At 40.3% G+C, this 25723-nt stretch overlaps 1 protein-coding gene across 8 annotated transcripts in view; it reads left to right on the forward strand.

Moving 5' to 3' along the window:
- The first annotated feature begins 2250 nt into the window (after nucleotides 1-2250).
- The window catches only part of gpat2 (glycerol-3-phosphate acyltransferase 2, mitochondrial), a 185775-nt gene continuing 162302 nt past the window's right edge, over nucleotides 2251-25723 (forward strand). For 5 of the 8 annotated variants that reach the window (XM_085425967.1, XM_085425965.1, XM_085425969.1 and 2 more), the window contains exons 1-2: nucleotides 2251-2385; nucleotides 12561-12626. The gene's annotated coding sequence lies outside the window, so the exon portion shown is untranslated. The remainder of the gene's footprint in view (nucleotides 2386-12560; nucleotides 12627-25723) is intronic. The other 3 variants (XM_085425968.1, XM_085425966.1, XM_085425972.1) reach the window with 1 other exon arrangement.

The following is a 25723-nucleotide window of genomic DNA, read 5'->3' on the forward strand; positions in this document are numbered from 1 at the left end:
AGATGGATCAAAAAGAGGTTTGAGATGCACTGAGTGCTTGGTGTTACACGCACAATCAAGTGTGCAGCTCTTCATTTCCCCATCTGTTAAAACTGGCTCAGTAAAACACTACAGCACTCACTGAGAGTCTCAATGATTACCATTCAGCCAAGATAAAATCTATTGCATTTCATATTGGCAGTTCTTTATTTTTATGTTGGTTTGGCTCCTTAGCTTTGGCAATACTTGAGATAAGTGAACACTGAAAATTTTTTATCTGACTTGACCTTTCCTTCTTTTGACCTCTCCCGTATATGGTGTACAGTTTATCTGCATTGCCATGATAATCTGCTTTTTTGAAGCAGCCAGATCACAGAGGCTGCAGAACTTGGAAAGACTCTGGCCTGCATTAGGTTTAAACACAAATCAGGTGTAGTTGGACTAATATTTGTTGAGAATTGGTTAACTGGAATAATAAAAATAATGAATAATATGACAGCACACTCAGTGTCTTTCACATGGACACAGGTATACACACTAGCCAGCCATTTTACACCATACTTGTAATGGGTTGGACCCCTTTTGCATCCATGGCACAGATTTGAAAAGCTGCTGGAAACTCTGGAATTTCTGGAGAGAGATCCAACCACATCCCATAGGTGATCTGTTGGGTTTGGGATCTGGTGATTGTAAAGGGTGGTTGGGTACAGTTTTTGTGACATGATGTGTTATCCTGCTGGAAGTGGCCATCAGAAGATGCGTAGGCTGTGGTCATAGACATGATCAACAACAATACTCATGTAGATAGTAGATGTTGGCATTTAAACCGTGCATGTTTAAGGGGGCCCAAAGTATGCCAGGAAAATGTCCTTCTTACCATTAAACCACCACCAGCAGCCTGAAGTGTTGATAGACAGGATGGCTCAAATGCTTTCATGTTGTTTACACTAACATTGAGATGTTGAGGTAGTAACTGACCTCGGGCATCAACTGCTCGCTGGATATTTTCTTTTTCCAGCCACTCAGTAAATCCTAGACTTTAATCTTAAGTTGTGTAGACCAGTAAAACTCTTCTTTCTACTAGCCAGTGTTCTGGTAGGTAACAGGAGGCTAACAGGGGTTATAGGGACTGTTCTGCCATTAAATTGTTTATCTAACATTCAATTATGGTATAATATGAATGGCCATAGGGGCAGGAAAATCTGTAAAAACACATTAAAATACAGTTAAAAGTCTAAATGTTCACATTTTCTGAAGATGTCTGATGAGCCACATAAAAGTCTTTGCCGGGGCCCCGGGCCTCATGTTTGACATTCCTGCAGTACATCAGCATTCTGAAATACTTAGAAAACTCCTCTGGCACCAACAATTGTCTCACATTGAAAGTCACCTAAATCACCTTTCTTCCTTTTTCTGTTCCCTTCCTCCTCCTCCTTCTTCTTCTTCTTCTTCTTCTTCTTCTTATTATTATTATTATTATTAGTATTAGTATTAGTATTAGTATTATTATTATCTGCTATCACTCTCATCAGTACAGCTCTGATTTGAAAACGGTTATTAATTAAGTAACTTCTGTCGGTGCTGTGCTTTTGGAAACCGAATTTCCCAGAGGAACCCACCCGAGGGATTAATAAAGTTTTATCTTATCTTATCTTATCTTATCTTAATTATTAATATTCTGTTTTTCTTATGTTTTGCTTGATTGTTTGTGGGTTTTTTTAAATTTTTTTTTATTATTTTAACATGTTCAAAATAAAGCTGCATAATGAAAAAGTATAAATACAACATAAAAATTAACTAATGAATAAAAGCCCCAGGTCTCTTTAATTCTTTTCATTTATTGCATATTTATTACTTTTTACTTTCTCCCCAAATTTTTGGGATACTTATTTTATTTATGTATTTAATTTTATCTTGTTGAATGAGAGAATTTTATATAATTTATAAAACCGAATTTTATTCAATTAGAAATAAGAAGTTTGTTGCATAGTATAAACCACCTGTATTTATGTATATCGTTAGCTTCATAGCATAAGTGCCTAAGTCATTGACTTAGTCAAATGACTTAGGCAATTATGCTATGAAGCTAACGATATGTGTATGTGATAATAAAACTACCGCTGCTTCTGAAATATAAATTATTATACATTATAAAGATAATGTATAAAGGATCGTTTCCAACACCTTGTTGAATCTATTCCAATATTATTATATTGCAGGTATATAACATTGTCACAAACAGCAAGGAGATTACACTATTCCATTTCCGGTAGACATCTTTGAACGTGAGTTAGACCAGCTGCACTTTTCTTAAAAGCTCAGTTATTTTTCTACGGTCTCGATTTTGCTGTATTTTTGGAGGGGAGTGGGGTTTTTGTGGATACAGGAAACGTGTTAAAAACTCCGGTGAGTTATTTTTTAAGCACACTGTTGTGGATTTTAAACGCTTACCTCAGAAAAAAACAGATGCTGTGATGTTCATTGATTGCGCACGCGGGGCTGCTAGCTTCTGAGCTATCTGTGCGCACAGGTGCTGTGGAGCACTTCATGAGGCAGGTGAGCAGATGTGAGAACAAGTTGATCCACAGGACTTTTGATATTTGCCCAAAGCTTATTTAATTGGCACTTTTTTGCTCTGCAGCTGTAAAGATAAAACACTCCAGGGGCTGCTGTGTTTGTTTTGGGATGGTAAATATCAGAAACGGGCTGCATATGGTGAATCACGAGCCCAGTCATCTTTATCTGCTCAGTCGGTAAGGCCAAGTTAGCTAACAGCTAACGAGCCTGCTCAGTCTGCTGTAAATCTAGGGATAGCGTTTTGATTACTGTTAATTGCCCTGGGTAGCCAAAAGACTTTCTTAGAAGAAGTATGTATCTCAAGTGCTTTGCAGTGTTTACAGGTGTTGTTATGCTGGGATAAATGATTTTGCCCATTTTTTTTGTTTTTGCTGACAGTGCTGGTTAATGTTTAAATAATAATCACATCTTTTTCACCCTCTAGTAAGATTTTTATTTTTAATTTTTTGGTATATGCTGCATTTAAAGTAGAAATGGCAAAAGCCCACAAGGCCAAATAAATATCTAAAATACAGTTGAATTCACAACTGTAAATGCTTTTTTTCTGTTGGTGTCTAAGCAGTAGGAAAACAAAGTGTTTTTTTAATTCAAATATTTTAAATGTCAGCATTTTGGATCCATTTAAACAGATTATATTGCAGTACATCAAATATTTGGATTAGGTTAATTAACTGGGCACTCATAAAAATACTGAAATAGAGGCTACAGCAAGTAATATGGTTAGTGAGACTTGCTATGATATATGGTTTGGAGATAGTGATGCTGACAAAAAGACAGCAGGCAGTGCTGGAGGTGGAAGAGGTGAAGATGCTAAGATTTTCACCAGGAGTGACCAGCATGACAGGATTAAAAGTGCATCAGAGGGACACCTCCGATCGAGGAGTTTGAAGACAAAGTTAGAGAGACAAGGTTGAGATGGTTTGGACATGAGTAGAGGAAGGATAGTGGATATACTTGACAAAGGATGTTGAGATGCACCAGGCAGGGGAAAAATACGAAGATATCAGAGGAGGTTCATGGATGTACAGAGGACTGGTGTGACAGAGGCGAGTGCTATGGACAGGGTGAGACACATTCAGATGGGCGCCGCAGAGATATTTATAAAAGTTTTGCATTCATTTCTTCTTTCTCTTTCATTTGATGTATTTTGGCATTTTTTTTAATACTGCAAGTTTTGTAAATTTTGTAAAAGTGATTATTGATATTATTACCACATTTAAGAAAAGGCCTATGCACTTTTTTCTGACATTCTGCCTTGGCTATTATGTGGCTGTAGTTTAATCATAAAAAAAACAACAACATTGTGCTTTAGTCAGAGCCTACACGTCATTACATGAAATTTCAGTAATTATTTTAACATAATGATTTTGAAAATGACCCCAATTATCTGCATTAACTCTCAAGTAGTGACATAATCTCAGTGTTGAAGCAAACAAAGTGCATGTTAGTAGTAGTGATATGATGGAAGTGATGCAGAATTTAAGAACTAGCAGTGACAAATATATTTTGTCTCCAAAAGCGGTCTGTTTTATTCATTACAAAAATTTGAACCAGATCACAAAGCTCCACTAAAAATCTTTGTCAATAATCATGTGAAGACAAGTTTGACAAGCCAGCAAGAAGTAGATATTCAGAAATGTTCTTTATGATCGGTTTAACAAGTCTGTTGGGATAATGTTGGAGAGAGTGCCAAAGTACAGGACTCAAAGGCTGTTGGTTCATGCAATGTTCATTGCTGATGCCAAAAAAAACGGAGCACTGAGTTTCAACGGGCAAGTAAACAAAAACAGGAACCCACAAAAAGGGCAGAAAAGACACATGGAACTTAAAAGCAAAGAAAAAGATGAGGCTATATATCCACCATTTGGGGTGACTGGACTAAGGCTTGAAAGACATACAGGTGCAAAGAGTTAGACGAAGGTAAATGTATTGAGGGTGCAGCAAAGCAGGAAATAACATTAATTCTGGATGGAAGAGAACATTAACCTTCAAAGGAAATGAGGAGTAACTAAAGATAGGAGAGAAGAAGGTAAAAATTAAAACTGGAAAATATAAGAACTGAAAAACAATAAGTGTGTTACAGACACCCAGGACCACAACAACATTGGCAGTTACGGTATATCCATATTTTGTTGAACAAAGACACAATTTCTTTAATTTTGCTGCTGTACACAACCTCAGTGGATTTTAAATCCGTCAATATGAGATTGAGATGCGGACATTCAGCTTTAACTCGAGGGCTTTTACTGCAGCTGCTTTCAGTTGGTTCTTCTTTGGAAGTCCTTTTGCTTTTAGTTTTGTATTTCATGACTGAGAAGCTGCTATATTAGTTTGAGCTCAGGTGTCTGAGTTGGCCATACTGAAGAGCACCCCATTGCTTTGTCCTGAGAATCTCTTGGGTTATGGCTGTGCGATATGACCAAAATCTCATATCCCAATATAAGACATATCATCCTGATAACAATATATATCCCACAATAGTGCATTTTCTGTAAATTCTGTGAATCTCGGGCAACAAATAATAGTACATACGGTTATGGGGTAAGATTCAAAATAAAACAAAATTGTCCATAAAAGAAAAACGACTTCTTCCACCTCGTACGATTAGCTTAGCTTTTGTGGGCTAAATAACAGCCATTTCTCCCACCTTTTCTCTCCCACCTCTTTTTGAAGTGTTATTGCATATGTCAGCTGTTCATAAGCATGTAGATTTTTAACAGTGTGTCTGAACAAGGTGTTTGTGGGTCGGTTGCTCTGGGGCCAGCACTCAGTGATGGCTTTTTTGCTGGCTTCTTTCCGCCTATCTTTTTGTCTGTGTGAATTATTTCATTTGGAAAGTGTCCAAGATAGTGTCCTGTTCTTGAGTGAGTCCAGCAGTTTGCACCTTTTTGTAAACTCTCTGTATTTACATTTATGAAGATGTCTCTTGATTGTAGACCCTGACTTCTTGAGAGTGTCCTTGAGAGGGTAAAATATTATGATTTTTTTTTTCTCTTAACCATGGAAAGAATTCTGTCATGGTGTACAGCAGACAAAATACGTCTTTCTGAAAGTGGAACAACATTTAATTTATTCCTTTGTTATGTTCTGCCGTGTGCAGCTACCAAAACTCCCATAGAGGTTCATTATCTTGTTAATAGTGTTAGCTCCTCTTTGTGTATGATGCTGGCTTGTGGGCTTCTCTGAGAAAGAAACAAATCATATAGGTTTGGCTTCCTAGTATAACTCATAAACGTACACCTTGAAGCAAATGATTCATAAGCTGGAGAGAAAATGGAGTGGGGAAAGGAAAATTTTCTGCTCCATTAAAAAAAGCTAGGACATGTTACTGGGAACAACCCCCAGTGTTTTTTCAGCACTGCAACTGGGCTGACAAAGAAACAGAGTTTGGTTAAGCCACTTTAAGTAGACATTACTTGATGAACTTATTTACAAATAATATTGTAACTGCAAACTACCAACCCACAAATAAAGCTGTCAGATAAACAAATAAAGCAAATAAATAAGAATACATTTAAATAACAATAATCAAATCAAAATAATTCACGGCTGTCCCACCAACTTATGATTAAGTAGAGCAACTTCAGTAACTGCTGATATTATTTAAGACTCTTTCTCTCCAGTCAGTTTTTCTATACTAACTTCATTAATTCTTCCTCCAGTGCAGATTCAACGTGTCTACCAAACCCTGTTCCTACTAGACTGTTCAAATAAGACATAATTAATGGTAAGACTTAAGTTTTAAATATGATAATTTTATCTCAATTAAGAGGATATGTTGAGACATTCCCTAATCTACTGCTGCTACACACCCACTCCGACACACAATGAATAAGCAGTGCAGATTCAAACTTTAGAGTTAGTTAAACTTGCACACAAAAACGATCAAATTCAGTACAAGGACACACAAATACAGAGCCAAGATTAAACCTTAGGGCGTCTCTTTAAGTAAGAGTTCAATTATCAGAGCACCAATCAACTGATAAACAGTGGACATTAGGTTTGCTTCTAGAACAGCTTAATTACTATAAACTCGACTAAATTCAGCATCATTATACAGAGAGCTATCACAGCCTCCTCTGTCCAGGTCAGGTATCTATGCAGTCAGAGCATTACTTGCCTTTGAGATCCAGCCGAGGTTGATCAAAGTAACTGAGCTCACCTACATGTATGTGGGTGTACAGAGTAGGGTTGCAAAATTCCCGGAATTTTCAAAGATGGAATCTTTCCATGGGAATTAACGGGAATTAACGGGAATTTATGGGAATAAACGGGAATTAACGGGAATTTATGGGAATAAAGTGGGAATTTTCAAAATTGAAGGTTGGCTCTTCTTAGGGAACTTAAATATAGTTGAGGAAAGTATATTTTAGCATAATATTGACAAAAACAAACAAATGCAATTCAAATACACTTGAATATCCATGCCATTCCTTAATCACATGTACAGAGCACAAGCTTGCTGCATGGCTATTGAGACCACCTACTGGCACTGTGCATGCCTCCATCACATGTACACATGGACCACACTTTTGAGCCTGAAGGACAAAGAGTATTAAAGGCACACATTTGAGCCTGTGGACTTAACAAGTGAGGTAAGTTTTGATGATATTATGGGAAAATATATTCATTAAATGTTTAAATTGTGAATATCACATAAAATGTATTAATCTGGTAGATAGCAATCTGATAAGATGCTAAATAAAATGCTAGCATCTGATAAGATGCTAAATAAAATGCTAGCATCTAATCAGATGCTAAATAAAATGCTAGCATCTAATCAGATGCTAAATAAAATGCTAGCATCTGTTAGATGCTAAATAAAATGCTAGCATCTGTTAGATGCTAAATAAGCCATAGCTAGTATAACATAAAGAAGATGCTAGCTTCCTCATTTGGTTGTTTTGTTTTGAAGATCATTCCAGTTGTTTAGCTAGCCTTACTATTTATATCTGTTTATTATCATATTGCAATTGTATTATTACGATCTCTTGCATTGCATTAGCATTTTTACAAGCTCTTGTTTTATTTTACAGAAAAATGCCACGTGCGCTATCTGATGTGTGTAGACATTTTACACCAGCTAATGTACAAGGGAAATCTGTATATATGTGTAAGTATTGTGATAAGACGTACGTGAAGAATGCCACAAAAATGCAGCAGCACATTGCAAAGTGCAAAAAAATTCCTCAAGGCCCAACACATGCAGCAGCCAGGAGTTCCACTCAAGGGGAAAATGAATCTGTTTCAGCTGTATCAGAGTCAGATACCCACTCATCAGCTCCTGGTCCCTCTGGCATCAGAGGATTCTTTGATTTTATGGATGACACTAGCCAGAAAAACGCAGATGAGTGTTTCGCTTGTGCAATCTATGCAACTGGCTCACCCCTGATGCTGACATCCAATGTGTACTGGAAGAGATTTTTGAATGTTCTCCGACCAGCATACATTCCCCCAACCAGACATGCATTGTCTACTCATCTACTGGATGAAGAGTTCAGTCGAGTTCAAGCAAAGGTGAAACAGACCATTGACCAAGCTGACTGTATTTCAGTCATCTCTGATGGATGGTCCAATATCAGGGGACAAGGAATTATTAACTACATAATCACCACTCCTCAGCCTGTGTTCTACAAGAGTGTAGACATAAAGGAAAACAGACACACAGGCCAATAAATTGCAGATGAGCTAAAAGTGATCATCAATGACCTTGGACCAGATAAGGTTTTTGCACTGGTCACTGACAATGCAGCCAACATGAAGGTTGCCTGGGCACATGTGGAGGAGACCTACCCTCATATAACTACTATTGGCTGTGCAGCCCATACACTAAACCTTCTCCTAAAAGACATAATGGCACTAAAAACAATGGACACTCTGAATAAGAGAGTGAAGCAAGTTCTGAAATATGTTAAAGGCAAACAAGTAACTTCCGCTACATTTCTGTCAAAGCAAAAGGAAAAGAACAAGAGTACTACACTGAAGCTTCCCAGCATAACGCGATGGGGTGGTGTTGTTATCATGTTTGACAGCCTTCTGGAGGGAAAGGAGTCTCTGCAAGAGATGGCCATATCCCAGTCTGTAGGCATCAACAGTGACATCAAGAAGGTCATCTTGGATGATGTGTTCTGGGAAAGAGTATCTAGCAGTCAGAAAATCCTCAAACCTATTGCAGCAGCAATAGCGAAGATAGAGGGGGATGGTGCCATCTTGTCAGATGTCCAGTGCCTTTTTGCAGAACTCAAAGAAGAAATCCAGACAATTCTGCCCACTTCCCTACTACTGAAAGCAGAGGAAACGGCTGTGGTCAAGTCATTGGAACAGCGGAGGGAGTTCTGCATGAAGCCAGTGCATGCAGCAGCATACATGCTGGACCCCAAATATGACAAGGGCATACTTTCCGGGGAAGAGATCAACGGTGCCTATGCGGTCATTACAGCCATGTCTGACCACCTGGGTCTCGATAAAGGCAAAGTTCTAGGCAGTTTGGCAAAGTATCGAACAAAGCAAGGCCTTTGGAAAGGGGATGGAATATGGCAGTCATGCCAGCACATATCTGCAGCCACCTGGTGGAAGGGACTATGTGAATCTGAGGCCCTTGCACCTGTAGCCTCCATCCTCCTCCAAATTCCACCATCATCAGCCGCCTCCGAGCGCAACTGGTCACTGTTTGGGAACACCCACACAAAGGTTCGCAACAGGCTCACAAATGTGAGAGTGGAAAAGCTGGTCGGCATTCGGGCAAACCTACGGCTCTTTGAGCCTGACACAGAGCCATCCTCAACAAAGCTGGAAAGTGACACTGAAGAGGAAGACTCAGAGTTGGATGCTGAGGAAGTGGACATGTTGTTGGATGATGATGAGGTCCAGGAAGAGTCTATTGACTGAGCAAAAATGAGAAAAGAGGATTGCTTGAAGGAAGATTTGAATGTTTAATGGGACGTTTTGGAGGATAAGTGGCATTTTTCATTTAACCTTTTGAATGGGACTTTGTGGAGATTTTTGGACAGGGGGCATTTTTGAATGAGCGGGGTTAGGGGATGGTAATATTGAACTCAACATTTCTGTTTTTATTCATCCATGAAACAAGTTATTGAAACGTGTTCTATTCTACTGTACTTACAAATAAATCTGTTTAAATATCTGTTGAAAACATTTTGCATGGAGGTTTTCTTATGATTTCTGTTTATATTTATGCTTGGAAATAATATATTCCCAGTTAGTTCTCCTAAATTCCCATTAATTTCCATAATTCCCATTATTTCCATGGACAGTTTCCAATATGGAATATTTCCAAAATTCCCAAGCTTAACTTACCATGGAAATTTACCGGAAACTTTTCGGAAATTTACCGGAAATTTTCCGCCCCTTTGCAACCCTAGTACAGAGCTTTGAAAATGCTGGAATATAAAAAAAAAAAAAAACGTCCGCTCTAGAAGCACAGTGTGCCTTTATTATATGGCTACTGCTAACCCCAAATGATAGTGAAAGTTATTTTCATTATGATTTAATGTTATGTGAAATTATTATATTTATAGCACATATAATTGCAGTTTATTCTTGCATGGATTTTCTTTTTGGATTTGTTTAGTGGAAAGATAGTCCCGCTCTCTGGCTGGAGACTCCTGCAGGACTCAGTCCCATAAATCTGTAGATATACATTTACTTCGTGTGTGCAGAATTACTGGGAGCATAAATCCCTGTGATAAGCTTCCTCCCCGATGGCCTGTGCTGCTGCTTTTTTAAGGAGATTGTTTTTCAAAAATGCTGACACATGACAGGGTACAGTGGTATTACCAGATTGAACAAAATATTAGCCTCAGAAATACAATACTTGCAGGAAGGATTTCTAACCATTCATCATATTTCTGTATGGTTTTAAATAAGATTGTGTGGGATGAGCGCAAACAGGCAGACGTATTGATATCGTAACTGTAGTCTCAGCACTATATTAGCATGCCAATAGCAATCAGTTGATGTGATGTTCCACCTGAACTTATTACCATTACTGTTAATATTATTATTATTGTTGTACCCACTGTCTGAAGAAAGAAGAAGAAAAAAAAAACCTATTGGAGGATAGTAGATAAATAACATTCGTACTCTTAGAGACTCGTTCAATAAAAATCTGACATCAGTGCAACAATATACTCCTTTCTGTTGCAGAACTTCAATTTTACTCTGCAGTGAAGATTAGTATCTGAAGAGGCCCCGTAACTTTCAGTAGTTTTTCAAAATATTTTATAATAAGAATTTGATTTTTATGCTGTCTGCATCAGATTGCACGTTTCTCTACTGATTGACAAACTAAACGATATCACGATACGGCTTGGCTCAGGTTGATAAACTAAAAATTAATTTTTCTGAAAAGGTGACTTCATGGGAATTTTTAAAAGTGATAAACAATGCTGTGATCAAAGTTAGATTTGGTCACAGATTTGATGTCATATTCTATCTCAAACTATAAAATGGTAAATGGACTGGTTCTTATATAGCGCTTTTCTACTCTTCTGAGCACTCAAAGCGCTTTACACAACTTGTGCATTCATCCATTCACACCCATTCGCACAAGCACATTGTTCTAGGTGCTTTCTAAGTAACATTCACACACATTCATACTCCGATGGATGCATCGGAGAGCAATTTGGGGTTAATATCTTGCCCAAGGATATTTGGCATGCAGACTGGGGGAAGCCAGGATTCGAACCACCAACCTTCCGATCAGTAGATGACCTGCTCTACCGCCTGAGCTACAGCCACCCAAGGACATAATCAAAAGAGATAATAAAATGCGCATTTAGATAGAATATGGATTACTTCAGCAGACTTGGCAGTGCTTTTGACATACCATCTTTAATAATTTTACATTATTAAATAAACCGGCAGATGCATCTGCAGCTGTCTGGCTTATTATGAGCATTTAAGACTAAATTTAGTCATTTGGAAATGGAATCACAAGTGTTTTCTGCACGAATATCCAGACAAACATAAAACTTTAATTGATTTTAGAAGAATACTACTTGCAGCCTTCTTGCTATGCATATTAGGGTAAAGGAAAAATGAAAAAAAATAAAGTGAGACAGTTTTCACCCTCTGACTGGGACTACGTGAGGGAAGCCTATATGTGTGTCATCTTACATGAGCTGATCCACATTTCAAGTGGCTGCATGTGTACAGGGCTGTTCAGCGACAGTTGGTAATGAATTGGATTACCTTCATTAAAACAGTAATGTCCAGCTGTATACAGTTTGCATATATCATGGTAAAAAGAATATAGTGTTCGTTCACTGCAATCAATTGAGCTCTTAGTCAGAGGATTTCTCTTCCTCTCACATCTTATCCCTCTCCTGTCTCATTTGTCTTCACTCACTGCATTGATGTCTTCCTATTACCACTGATTTGACTTGTCTGTTAGTGAATACCTAATCACAGTGAAGATGCCACGCTTTCATTCCTTGAAGGCTTTCTCCTTTGCTCTCATTTCATCGTTGGGGTGACAACTGTTCCTTGCTGGAAGGGGAGATGTGCCACATTCAGTTTACACAGCCATAAAAGAAGCCTGTGCGTGGCATGACCTGCTTTGCACACCTGCCTACACACAGACGCCCATGCGCATGCATGTATTGTTTGAAATGTAATGTTAAAGGATTTCTTTATGCACCCAAGGACAGTTCTGTAGGTAGCTTTGGGGGTGCCTTCGGGGTTGATCTCAAGGTCTTGGTCAGCAGTGCATAGCTATGCTATGGAAAAATGTATGAATAAGTGATGTAGTGCTGTCCTGTCTAGAAAATTCATTTTAACCTTATCTCTTCACTAACTCAGTCTTGGTGTCACTTAATTATGGGTAAAGTTAAAGCTTTTCTTTCTGGCTCATGTCGCTAAGAAACATATTTTGTAGTGATAATTTGACAGTACCAAGACTTTGTGTCATATTTGTTGATATTTTTTTAAATTTGATCTCATCTTACTTAATGGTCCTAACAAGTATTTTTGATTCTTTCAAGACAGCGCTGAGCGTCCATTCTCCAGTGGTCTTCACCTGACAAACCCTGTTGCCGCTTCAGCTTAAGGTAGGACAGATTCTGTCTTTGCCATCATAGTCTTATGAATATGTTGGCACATTTGAGTCCATTGTTTTAAGTCACTTCCAGTAAATAAGATAACCTTTATTAGTCCCACACGTGGGAAATTTGTTGCTCTGGAGGGTCAGCTGTCTTTGAGATGTTAATGTCTTGGTCAGTGATCTGAAACTGTTCTGAATAGGTAACTTAGTTGCCATGTTAAAAGTGACCATAGCAACAGGAAGTTGTGGTCACTATTACAAGTATTTTTGTTAACAGTGGCAAAAAGAAATGTTGTTTGAACTTTGAATGTGGTGTTTCGAGAGGAATTTAAAATAAATGAAAGTTCTCTGATCAAAAATAAATTGTTATCATATAGAAAAGATGTCTTTGTAAAAAAAGAAAGTTTTGCAACTTTTTGACACCCCTCATACATATTTTATAGCAAAACAAAATTGGCCAGCCATACTCGGTAAACACTATGATACATTCAAAATTTATCTTTGCATCTCAAAGCCTGTGCATGTCTACTCCTATTTTAAATGCAGTAGTGCTACAAAAGAGCATGAATATGGCTCAAGTCTTAGGATTTTTTTTTTTTTAAAGAAAAGGACACAAACTTTTCTTTTTAATTTAACAAGTTGTATCTCGTGTTTATGTGTTGCTCTGCACAGCACTACAGAGGTGCAGCAGTTATCTCCGTCTCCTCACAACAAGAACGTCTTGGTGTCTAATGCACAAGCTGGCTGGAGTCTTTGTCTGTAGAGCTTGCATGTTCTCCCTGTGCCTGTGTAGGTTTTTTCTTGGTACTCTGGCTTCCTCCTATAGTCCAAACACATACATGTTAGGTTAATTGGTGACTAAACTTGCCTGTTGGTGTGAATGGTTGTCTGTCTTTCAGTTTTAACAGTCCAGGTTGTACCTTGCTTCTAGGATAGATTACAGCCCTCCTGTGACCCTGAACTGAAAAGGCAGTTAAGAAGATAGATGGATAGATTTTTTTTTAATGCTTTATTTTTGGAAGTGTGGTTAGTGAGTGTGCTAAGTTCTGTTCAGCCTGAGATCAATCATTTGTAACACAAAGATGAAAAAAAAAAGATGTCCAAAACTCCATCCACTTCAGGTCCCAAAGTCAAATGAACACCGAGAGTTAAAAACGGTCTAAATTCTTCCATCTTTAATAAAATCATCAGCGTTGCTGCTTTACCAGGTGTAACAATTTAACATCCAGGCATCCATGAAAACAGAATTTATTAAATTTAACGGAGTTAGAAGTTAACAGGAAGTTAGCTCGCTAGTTTCCACCTAAACATTTCATGGGGACAGAGATTTTTGAAACTAATTAAAACGTACAGCTTGCTATTATTATGAAAATAAGAAGCAAGGTTCAAACGTACCAAAACTAAACTGAGACAAGCAAACCAGCTCTGGGGATTATATTGGAAGAGCAGTGTTTCATCTTAGCTTACATCTGTATGTTTGCACAAGGGTAAGCCTGACTTCCTTACACATATCAGAGCAGGATTTTCATAGTTACTAAAATTGAAGTTATATCAGATTTTTGGTTACTAAAGTAAAAAGTAAACTATATTATGTCTTTGTAAAACTAAAAAGAGACATACTTAAGAGATGTCTTTAGTTTCGGTCTTTTGTCAATTTGGTCAACACAATAAGTATTGTGTACAAGTATTGATACTTTTACACTGAATACTAATCAAACTACTGAAATTAAACAGATTAAAAACAATATTTAAAAACTGAAAATGCAAACTAACAAAATAAAACAAAACAAAGCTTTTATAAAACAAGTTTTAACAAATCAGTCAGTACAAACAGTGCTACTCCTTGACAGCTTCCCCTATGTAGCACAGACTGTTACACAGTGCTACTATGTTTTAGACATCACAGACATCACGTTGTCACAGAAAAGCCAGTTGATGTTTTAGACCACATAGCTGAATTCTTATATACTTTGGAAATGTTAATATCAGTCTCATTCTTCTAATAATATTTGTGTTTGAGGAAAGAAACAATAATGAGAGGATAAAGTTATGCACAAGTTTGTTAAATGGAAAATTAAATTAACAATTATTATTTTGTAAACATATTTCTTATTTTTACATTTTCATATTTTAAAGTATGTCATTAGTAGTAGTCATATCTACAGCAGACAAATAATTATTGGAAATTAATAACAGCCCTCGAAGTACTACTCATGTCTCAATTTTTCTTTTCTTAAAATTGTTATTAAATCTCAAGTCCCTGGCTCTTCAGTCTCTAACACTTCTAAATATTCTTACGGAGCTTATTGTACTTCTGTCCATTTTTGTCTCCAGTCAACTGACAAACTAACCTCATACCGTCTCTTATTTCTCCTGAGATGTCACTGACTTCTGAGCCACAGGAATAGGCTTGAGGGAGGCTTTTAATACTGTTGATCTCTTTTTACTTTTGTCCGTGTTTTGTGCTCTCCTGAAGCATATGCTCTCACACAAAGCCGGTATTCTCTCCCTTAACTGCGCATCGTGTCACACTTTTTCTTGCCAGGAGACAGAGGGTGGGCATCTACAGCCTTGTGGGTGTAAATGTATCTATAAGTATCTTTTTATCTTAACACCCAAACCACCACTTCCACCACGTGCGATCAGCCATCCCTCGTTCTGGCCAAACTTGTAAACAACTTTTCATCTGAACTCATGCTGGTGGTATAAAGGGCTCTTTTAAATTTAAAAAAAAAAAAAAAAAAAAAAAAAAAAAAAGAACAAAACTTTTGCTTCAGTTTCTTACTTTACTAGGTCATGTGTGGGGATTAGGATGGAGGGGGGAAAAACCCAAATTACAAAAACAGTTACTGAGAGTGTTCTAGATTGATCATATTATTCAAAAGGAAAAAAATGCATCGGTAAGTCTTGATGGTAATAAATAATATGTAATTCTGTCACACACACAAATATCCTAAATATCTTTTGTAGGCAAAAGAGAACTTAACATTGAAGTTTGCTGTTCGGTCATAGGCAGGGACCAGACTCTCATTAGCAGTGATGGTACTTGAGAGAGCCTCTTCCTAGTTGGACATAACGAGAAACATTTCACCACCGAGGAGTAGCAGCTTTACTTCACCCTATCTCTAAGACTGAGAACAGACGCAGTTCAGAGAAAGTCCATTACTGCTGTTTGTATCCTGAATCTAATTCTTTGGATCACTACCCACAGCTCCGGGCCATAGGTGAGTTTAACCTTGGGACTTCTTTTCTGGCTTAAAGCCACACTTTAAGACCCAGAGAGGGTAATTCTGATACTAGCAGCTCCGCACTCTGCTTAATCAATAGAGTCACATCATCTGCAAAAAGAAGTATTGAGACTTCTGAACTTTGCTGCCTCTCAAGTTCCACAAACTAAGCAAGTTCAATAGGACTTAATGGCTATCTACATCTCTGGTGTCCACAATTTGGTTCAGGAGTTGCTACAGTGATGGACATCAAGCTTAAATCCATAACTCTGTATAGCCACTTCAGCAGTGCGCTGGAAGTTGATTATCTCCTAGACCAGGGATGTCAAACTCCAGGACTCGACGGCCGGTGTCCTGCAGGTTTTAGATGACTCCCTGGAAATAACACACTTGAATCAAATGATTAGTTCATTACCAGGCTTCTGGAGAACTTCAAGACACGTTGAGGAGGTCATTTAGCCAGTTAAATCAGCTGTGTTGGATCAAGGACATGTCTAAAACCTGCAGGACACTGGTCCTCAAGGCCTGGAGTTCGACACCTGTGTCCTAGACTGAGCTGCTGCCAGATGCTCCCAATACACCCGCACAGTGCATGTAGTCCAGCCAGGCCTTTCCAGCAACTTCCCCTGATGCCTTTTCTAGCTCACCCAAAGGTAGTGATCTACAGATCAGATGATCATAATTACAGGGTCAACGATGAACCCGAGGCTTGAGGTCTTCAGGTGCCAAGTGAACTTGCAACGTTATGTTTGAAAGTATTATCAGATATGAGCAATTTATGATAATCACAGAAGCCACCACCTGGTTTCAGCTCAGCTCAGCTGTTTCTCCAGTCATGCCCCTTCGGGTTTCACGAGCTTTGAGAGTCCCCAGATGGCTCAAATAAAGTTGGGTACCTTGAGTGCTGAATGTTTGGTGCATAAGTGCAAATGACAGTCAGGGCCTGATCCTCAGGAAAATTGCAATGTATAAGCATTAAACCAGGGGGGAGATAGCAGTTCATTTATATCCATATCCATTTTTTTGTGTGTGTTTATTTCACTTATTATATTATTAAAGCCAGTAAAGGTTCTAGGTAAACTAGAACACATTTTGATTGTTCTGCCAGTGCCTTGAACTGTATTGCAATTTGTTGGAGCCTATAAATAATGTAGTTAGCACTGTGAGGTTTACTGATTCATAAAAAGTATGTAGAGAGGAAAAAAAACACAGAAAAGATCAAAGGGAAACCACCGGCACATAGCAACGTCAGTTTTGCAGCATGAGGCTAAACAACTGATTTAAAAAGGTCACTGTTCCAGCAGGATGCAGGGTGCCGCCGGTGCATCGAGCCACCTGGGGGGCTCTTCAACTGGTGGGGGAGATTGTCACATCTTGCAGGAGCTTTCCTCTCCTCAGGAGCTCCCTCTGCAGGAGGGGGAGATACAGGAGAGGTGGAGGAAGATCTCAGCCTGGGTGTTTATTGTCTTATGTAGTCTGGAAGATGAGTGGATGGTGGGGTGGGTGCAGTTTTCTCTGTGGTGGGGTTGGGTGGACTGTCCCGGGCTCTGTGGGGCCGGGCGGCGCTGCTGCACTGGGCCCCGGTCTGGATGGGCCTGGGCCCCCTTTCCCTGGCGGGTCGCGGAGTGTGGGGGTGCCTACTGGGGTCAGCGGGGGAGCTGGCCCCAGGGAGGGGTCACTTGCCCCTCCCTTCCTTCCCTCCCCATCTCCAGCTGCCTCCCTCTTCCCGCTCCACCACAACCACCCACACATGCAGGGCCTTGGAGTAGGGGTATGTCACCAGGGTGCAGAGGAGGCTACCCCCCCCTCTGTCCCCTTCTGGCTGCCTCTGCCTCAATTTTATCCCACAACTTAGACATTCACATTACTCACACTCTCATTACACATACATATAGGATCTTGGGGGTGGGCACGATACACGGAGTCCAAAGTACCATCAGGGTGTACACCCCACCCCTGGCATCGTTGCCCACCTCTCAATTTTAAATACACATAGACATTGAGGGCTAGCAGGAGGGACCATGCGCTTACCTGCTGCTCTCTGGCAGGTAGCTCCAAGCCCTCCTGGGTTTTAAATGCACCTTAAAACACACATGCATCAACACTACAATGAGCGGTTGGAGGGAGGTTTGGAGTCTTCTCTCACCCCCATTCTCTGCGACCTGCTGGAGCAGGGGGGCTAGGAGGAGGAGTTGGCCGTCCGACTGCGGTCTGGAGTGTGGAGCCTTCCTGCTGCTGCGGAGTCGGGGCGGTCTGCCTCCCCCCACCGCAGGGAAAAGGGAAACACCACCTGGGTCTGGGTGCAGTTCCCCCCTCCAGGGGCGGGGGCACCTAGACCCGGTTTGTAGAGTACGCTTGGGGAGTGTGATCGTGTGTACAACGTCTCTTTATGTCTGTCTCCACGTTGGTTGAGTGTGGAGTAAGTGCATATGAGAGCATGAGGGTGGGAATGGATGTTTGTATCTGTGTGTGCCTGTATGTCTGTGTCTATATGTCAGGTTGGGTGTCAGGCGCCACCTCTCTGGGGACATCTCAGGCCCTCCAAGGTTTGGAGGCCTATCTCCCCCTACCACCACTTCCCCTGCCAGTGGCGGACCCCCTCAGACATCGGTGCGTTGGTGGTTCTTTGTGTCCGGGGGTGGGCGTCCAGGTACACACCGGCTCACTCCTTGGCGGCCGCTTATCGGGGCCTGGAGCCTGGGGCTCGCTCGGGCCACTTCGGAGGTGGGGTGCCCCCGGCCTCTCGGCCTGGGGCTCGGTCACTCAGGCGCAGCTGGCTGCCGGCGGAGCTCACGGGCGCGTCACTGCAACTCCCCCTGGCTTCTGCTCCGCGGCTGCTGAGTGAGCCCTCATCTGGGACTCTCCTCAGCTCTTTCCGGGACAGTGGCGCAGCTGCCCCTCTGTTGGTCTTCCTTGGTCTCTTGTGTTCTGGGGGCCTCTGGATGTCTGGAGTTTTGATCTCCTCCACACCTGCTTCATGCCCTGGAGGACGGGGCTGTGGCCCCCCCACACCCTCTAGCAGATTATTACATGAAGGAACCTTTTAAAAAACAAAAAACAAGCGCGTCCATGCTCACAGGTGTACACACGGGTGATCACACCCACAAACTACACCCTTTTTGGCTCCTACCTCAAAGCACACTGTGTTCTGTTGATCTTATGTGCTGCACAATAATGTTTAACATTTAGTATTTACTGTCATATTCCCATATATCATTGTGATGTTGTTTATTCTATTACTCTTGTTCTCTTCTGCTTGCTTTCTTTTTTCTTTCTCAGCAGGTGACCCAGGTGATTGATATATGCATTTTTTTTCTCTGCCCGTTCTGTTGGTTTTTGTCTTTTGCCCTTCTCCCCCGTCCCTCTTCTCAGCTGTTTCTCTTTCCCTCTTTCTTTCTCCCCTTCTTTCCCCCAGTCAAGTCTGTCCCGTATTCAGTAAGTGAAAATAAAATAAACAATAAAAGGTGAATCAAATGGACCATTACGGCAAGGCTGGGATGGTCAGTTTGGTAAAGTAAATCCGTTGGGCATCTTTCTTTGCCTTTAGACAACAATTCTGAGGGCAAAAGAGCCAAACGGGACAGGCCAAAAAAAAAAAAGGTCACTGTTACAGCATGTATAAAATAAAATAAATACAATTTGCTGTATAAAGAACTGCAAGACAATGTTTCAGTAGATTTAGCAAGGACATTGTAATTATTTTTTTTTTAATTTTCTCCATGACTCCTGCCTTGCTTGCAGTGGACTTTGATGGACATAAATTGAATGCTTTCTACAGTCACATTAAATTTTTCTGCAACATGGTAATGTAACTGTACTAAATTCAGTAATCACATTACAGTTGTGTTACTTCAGTTTAATACGTTTATTCAGTTATCTGTCTGACGGGCAAGTAGAAATGAAAAATGTCCCTTTTGTTCTTGCTACACACAGCTAGCATGAAGTTAGAGTGATGTCAAGCTGAATACATGCTAACCAGCTGGGCAGTCAGAGCCTGATCTTTGGTAGTAACAAAAGCAGTGATGAGCAGATACCGTCTCGTAGCATCATAGAATTCATTTCTACCCAAACATGGTTCCCCAGTAGAATAACCAGTATTCACAGTGAAGATCTTTTTGAGCTGGTTTCAACTTTGTTGTTGGCTTGGTTGCTATACTTGGACATTGAAAGATTCAATGTGTGCCCTTGTTAGGATAGGAATTCGTACCAGTGTGTGGGACTGTAGCCTAAGTTTAATATTGTTAAGTGGTAATTACGTGACAGTGCATTTCAGGGCATGTTATTGAGTAATGTGAAAGTAATTCAAAAACAAGTACAGCAAATTACTTTTCCCTGGGAGTAATTAAGGTAATGCTTTACTTTTACAAAAGTATCAAGTAATATGTAACACATTACTTTTTATGTGGAGTGGAGTTGCTTACATTTGAAGTACATTTGTTTTTAGACTCTTAGCTGGCTCTCAGAAGCTGTCTCAGAGTGCATTTGATACGAGCACAATCAGTTGTGCATCAAGGACTTGCTGACGTAAATTCATTTCCATACCGTTGGCCTCTGTGTACCAAAGTCCTTTGTGGAGCTTTGTTTGTGCATTGTTTATGCCACTTCACATTGTAGTGCCTGCAGGACCATCACATCTGCATGATGTGGAGAGGCTTGTGGAGTGTTTATTTGTTTCAATATCCCTGCAGGAGTCTGCTTTTTAATAGTGCATGAGCAGCTTCATACCTCTACCAAATTAACACTCTTGTGATGTTTTTGTAATGTCTCATTCCTGTTTGTATTTCAATTTCACTGTCCTCCTCTAACACCACTTTTCCCCCCCATTTATCAATTTGTTGATTTTCTTCTCTCTCACTCCCCATTTCTGTGAAACTCTTCTCAACCTCTCCCCCTTCTGTCACTATGCCAGTCACCTGGGAGTTGGGGTGCATTTGCTTGGATGTTTACCTTTATCAGTGATAAACTGTTTGGCTTGATCTGATCTGAGGTCTGGAGGTCGCCTTGTAATCGGAAGGTTGCCGGTTCGAGCCCCGGCTTGGACAGTCTCGGTCGTTGTGTCCTTGGGCAAGACACTTCACCCGTTGCCTACTGGTGGTGGTCAGAGGGCCCGGTGGCGCCAGTGTCAGGCAGCCTCGCCTCTGTCAGTGCGCCCCAGGGTGGCTGTGGCTACAATGTAGCTTGCCATCACCAGTGTGTGAATGTGTGTGTGAATGGGTGGATGACTGGATATGTAAAGTGCTTTGGGGTCCTTAGGGACTAGTAAAGCGCTATATAAATACAGGCCATTTACCATTATTTACCATTCATTTATACTGGTTAACTGCATCTGGATTGTGGGTATAGCGCTGCCCAGATCTTACTTTTTCCTCATCATTGCCTCCAGCTCTTCTGGGGGGGATACTGAAGCATTTCCAAGAGCTGTGATCTCCTCAGATCATGGCTAAGCTCCCGTTGCCTCCATCCCTTAAACACCTAAACACCTTACCTGTCGAAGAGGCAGAAAAGAGCAGTGCAGAAGACAACACACTGAACTTGCCGTCTATTGATGTGGCAGGGTAGCAATATGGAAAAACTGTAATTAGCATAGAGGTTCAATAACTGACAATCTCTCAGATCAGCCAGGCAATTATTCGTAATCACATCCTCAAGTCCCCCAGTGGAACAATATAGTCCACAGAAGATGATGGTCTCTGTAGATGGTGGACCCACACAAAGATGGCTCCACATAGTTTTTCCTGTTCACCGGGTGATACTTCCATCCTTGGTGAGGTAACTGGAGTTTGTGATGCTATAAAAGTTGTCTTTGGAGTCACACCCGTACTCGAACTAGACGCTTTTCTGTGTATCGCACCAGAAAACATTTGTCCTTCCTCCCAAAGAGTCCATTGGCCTGGACTGACATAATGATTAGCACACTAGGCTTCAGTTTGTCTTTTTTGCTTTCCCTGTTTTATTCCACAGAAAGGGGCTTTCTAAGTCTCTCTCTCCCTGGCCCACTTCCAGTCCAGCCCCTGCACACTGTAACTCTGTTTTTGTGCTCCCATGGAGTTGCCTCCAAATTAAGTTCTGTTCCAAACAAACTAGCCATAAGCAGAAGTGGCCCTCCAACACAAAGTCTGCATCAGCCAGGTTTACAAAACACACACACACACACACACAGTGAAGGTGCAACACCTGTTTTTGTTCGAGTCAGCTCCACACACGTGCAGATATTAATGTGTTAAAACTGATTATCCTTTCAGAAGAACACACAGAATTGAACCGTGCCAGTGTTCAATGTTCAATTACAATGCTTCCCTAAATCCTAAATAGGGCCTAATCATTGCAGAGTGTTTTTAGTCTTAAGGATTTTTTGAGTGACGACAGATAGTAGGATTTTGTAAACAACAATAAAATTAAAACAGACAGGCACATTTTGAGCACGTAACAGGCGTCTTAATTGTTCTATTTGATAGTATTGTGCATCCCTTTAGATACCAAAGTTTCTGTTGTTCTTCAGAGAAAGGTGAAAGTGTCCAAAAGGTCATACAAGTAAATTCCCTCTTATTGTGAATTCAATTAGCAGCTACAGTAAGACTCCACATGCAATTACACTTGTCATGGTGGGTGTATAGGCTGGATTGGACACACACGCACGCACGCACACACACACACACACACACACACACACACACACACACACACACACACACACACACAGAGCCACTCTTCATCACAAAGTGACTGTTTGTGTTTTGACTGGCCACCATCCTGCATCGCACAAACATGGTCATGATTTCTCTCAGTTTTCAGTGGGCTGCATGGAGGCAGCTGACACAGTCCAGCTGAATTCTGCCTGAGCCCGACCCTTAAAGCGGGCCAGGGTATAAAAATCAAACACACTGGACTTAAGGGATCAGATATGCTTTTGCACATCACGGATGCGTGTCAAGCCCCTCATTTAGGCTCAAGTTACCTTGGAAAGTCCTAGCAGGGGAATCTTGCCCCTGATATTCTAGGTGTCTGAGCCCATCCAACGTGGTAAGGGACACGGATGTATTTTTCACAGATGAATACCCAGAATTGCTGAAACTAGCATTGACTTGAATATCTTATAATCTTAGTCGCCACATGTCCTTACAGGCTAGTTCAATGTAAAGAAGTGTTTCTCTAACAGTTTTTAACCTTAATTGTACCTAAGATGAAACATACTCTAACATACACTGGTCCTCATTTGTAGCTGGATAAAAGAGCAGCACTCCACTAGCCCGCAGAAGCTGGATTATTACAAAACCACCTAATTTTTCATTCTGCATGTAATGTGGCCCAGTTACTGTTGTTTACATTCTTTCACTGACAATTAGCATTATTTGCTGCCCTCACGTTGACATGTTATCCTTTTGTGGACATTTTTGCTGCATTCCCATGACATTAATCAGCTGCTCTACAGGGCTCTCAACTTTTTGTTAGCATGTGTGCATGCTTTAGTGGATACTTGTTTAAGTGCGCTAATGGCATATTGCTGTGTGTCATGTCCAACCCCAGTGGCTGTTTTTCGTCTTTTTTTTATGCGTTTTTTCCAGCGTAGGGCTTTCTTTCCTCTAATCAAGCTACAGTAGAGTGAAAGGCTAGTTTTCCTTAGACTTTATTCAAATCACTGTCGGTGATATGAAATGTAGCTTTCCATGTATAAATTGTTACTCTAAATACATTTTGCCATTTGTCTTTTATTTTATGACTTTTACCTTTTTTTTAATGGATTGGTGACTGTGTACTTTGATTTTTAAACATTGTCTATGTTATTTTAACTCTTTTTAATTAACATGTAAAACATTGTTCACATTTGACATCAGTTATGACTATTTGTATATGGAATGCAGGAGTAGATTATCCTTATGCTTTTGGGTATAAGCAGTCAAACTACTTCTTCTGCAGGATACCACTGCTCACCTTTATGGATCGGGTGAGTAGTGTATAGGAATTTCTTTTACTTATGTATTAATCACATTATTTTATTGTTTAATGCCTTGGTGCCACTGGATTTTAACAAGTCTCACACTCATACATTAAGACAAATGGTGGGGGTGTAGTAAGGAAGTTGGGGGAAGCAGACAACTCCACAGGAAGAGTCTTTTGTCTCTTTGAGGACTCTGGTAGGTAGCAAGGGAGTGTGAACCTTAAGGTGTGAAACAGCTGTGTACTGCTTTTTGTTCCTGAAGAAGGTATTTAACTGAGAGCCATGCTAGGCTCAGGAAAACTCTGCTGACCGTCTGCCCCGCGGTCATGTAGGCTCTCCACAAGCTTGGTTGCCTGTTCTTCGTGTGTTTTAATTAAAGGATGTTAGCTACCCCTCACCGCTCGTCTGCAGGCTTTATTTAATGGAAAACTTCCACAACAGTAGTAAACATTTAAAGCAGCCACAGTTGTGGTACTGAATCAACTTGCTTCTTGGATGCCCCACTGTGGGATTATGCTGGAGAGATTGCGTATCATTTCTGCCCTGAGCTCAAAACAAAAGCTGCAGGTAGAGGCTGGGCAGAAGGACCTGCCGCTCCCATGGCCTGGACCTGGATAAGCGGGAGAAAATGAATAGTTGGGTGGACTGATAGATGGATAGCACAGTTATTTTGTTCCAAAGCCTGTGCTGGCAGGTTAAGAATGCTTATCATTGCCTTTTTTAGATGAGGAAGCACAACCGAAAGAAAAAAAGAACAAACAAAGCCAGTAAATGGTTTGCTTATCTTTGTGCTTTTGTGCACCATAATTACATTTTGTAGCAGTTCTTTGGAGTGACTTTTCCTGCTGTTTACATCAAAATATAGGCAAAGTCTTGGAGTGAATTCAGAAACAGGCAGGAGATAAACATCTTAATGAGAGGACAGACACAACAAATGCAGTTGGTTCTGTGGGCATGAGCACACTAAGTAATTTGGTGATTGTGAAAATGACGTTAATTGTATGCTGTGGTCTTCTCAGTGTCACGCAGAAGAGTAATTTGAATGGGATAAGTCATAAAAGACAAGAAAGCACGAATAAAGCCATGGGACCCTTAAAAGGAATAAAGGCAGATATTAAAACTGTAGGGGCGGTAATATTTCTGTATTGCATTATATTTTAAGATGTTCCACGTAGGATTGTCCACCCCCATGCAGATATGACATTGAGAATTATTCCTTCCAGTCTAATTCTTAGAGTCCTTACAGTCTAAGGAGCACAGGAATCAGTCACAAAATGACTCTCTTGTCACACATTTTGTAGCAACTACAATATCACTTTTATAACCAACACAAGGTTGTGTTGATTAATGTGGTACTAAAGCATCCGAATTAAATAAAGCCACTGACGTAGTTCTGAATTGCAAAGCATTATTGGAATCAAAGTAAATTAAAGTGATTTTTATTGTATTAACACCGATGTTCATAACCGATTCAATCACTAGCTATGCGTCATTTTACGTCATTACTTGCCTGGAAGCTTGGAAGGCAGAAATCTAGCTCTCATTAAGCTTGTCATTATCTGATGTTCTATAAATTTTAAATGAGCTTTTTCAGCATGTTAGTTAAAAAAAATATTACTAGTCCAAATAAATGAGAAGTAAAATTAAAGTCTTTAATGCAGCAAGGTTATTTAACAAGCTTACATTGGCTTTTGCAAGCCAGGATGTTAGTGTGCTTGAAAAAAGACCCAAAAACACAATTTAAATGTACTTTTACCTTCCTGCTATGCATGGCATTGTTGAATTGAACACAGATTTTTACAGAAATTGGGCTGTTGTTAAACTTAATTGGTTCTCTTTCTACAACCCCTGGAAATAAACTTGAGCAGTAGCCTCAGTGAGGGTGATAAACACAGCAAGGTTTTAGACAGGATTGTTGTGTTGTCCTACACAGAGCGTGTT

This window comes from Rhamphochromis longiceps, linkage group LG12 (assembly GCF_057381845.1).
Source record: "Rhamphochromis longiceps isolate RC_006_pf linkage group LG12, R_longiceps_female_GT1.1, whole genome shotgun sequence".
NCBI lineage: Eukaryota > Metazoa > Chordata > Actinopteri > Cichliformes > Cichlidae > Rhamphochromis > Rhamphochromis longiceps.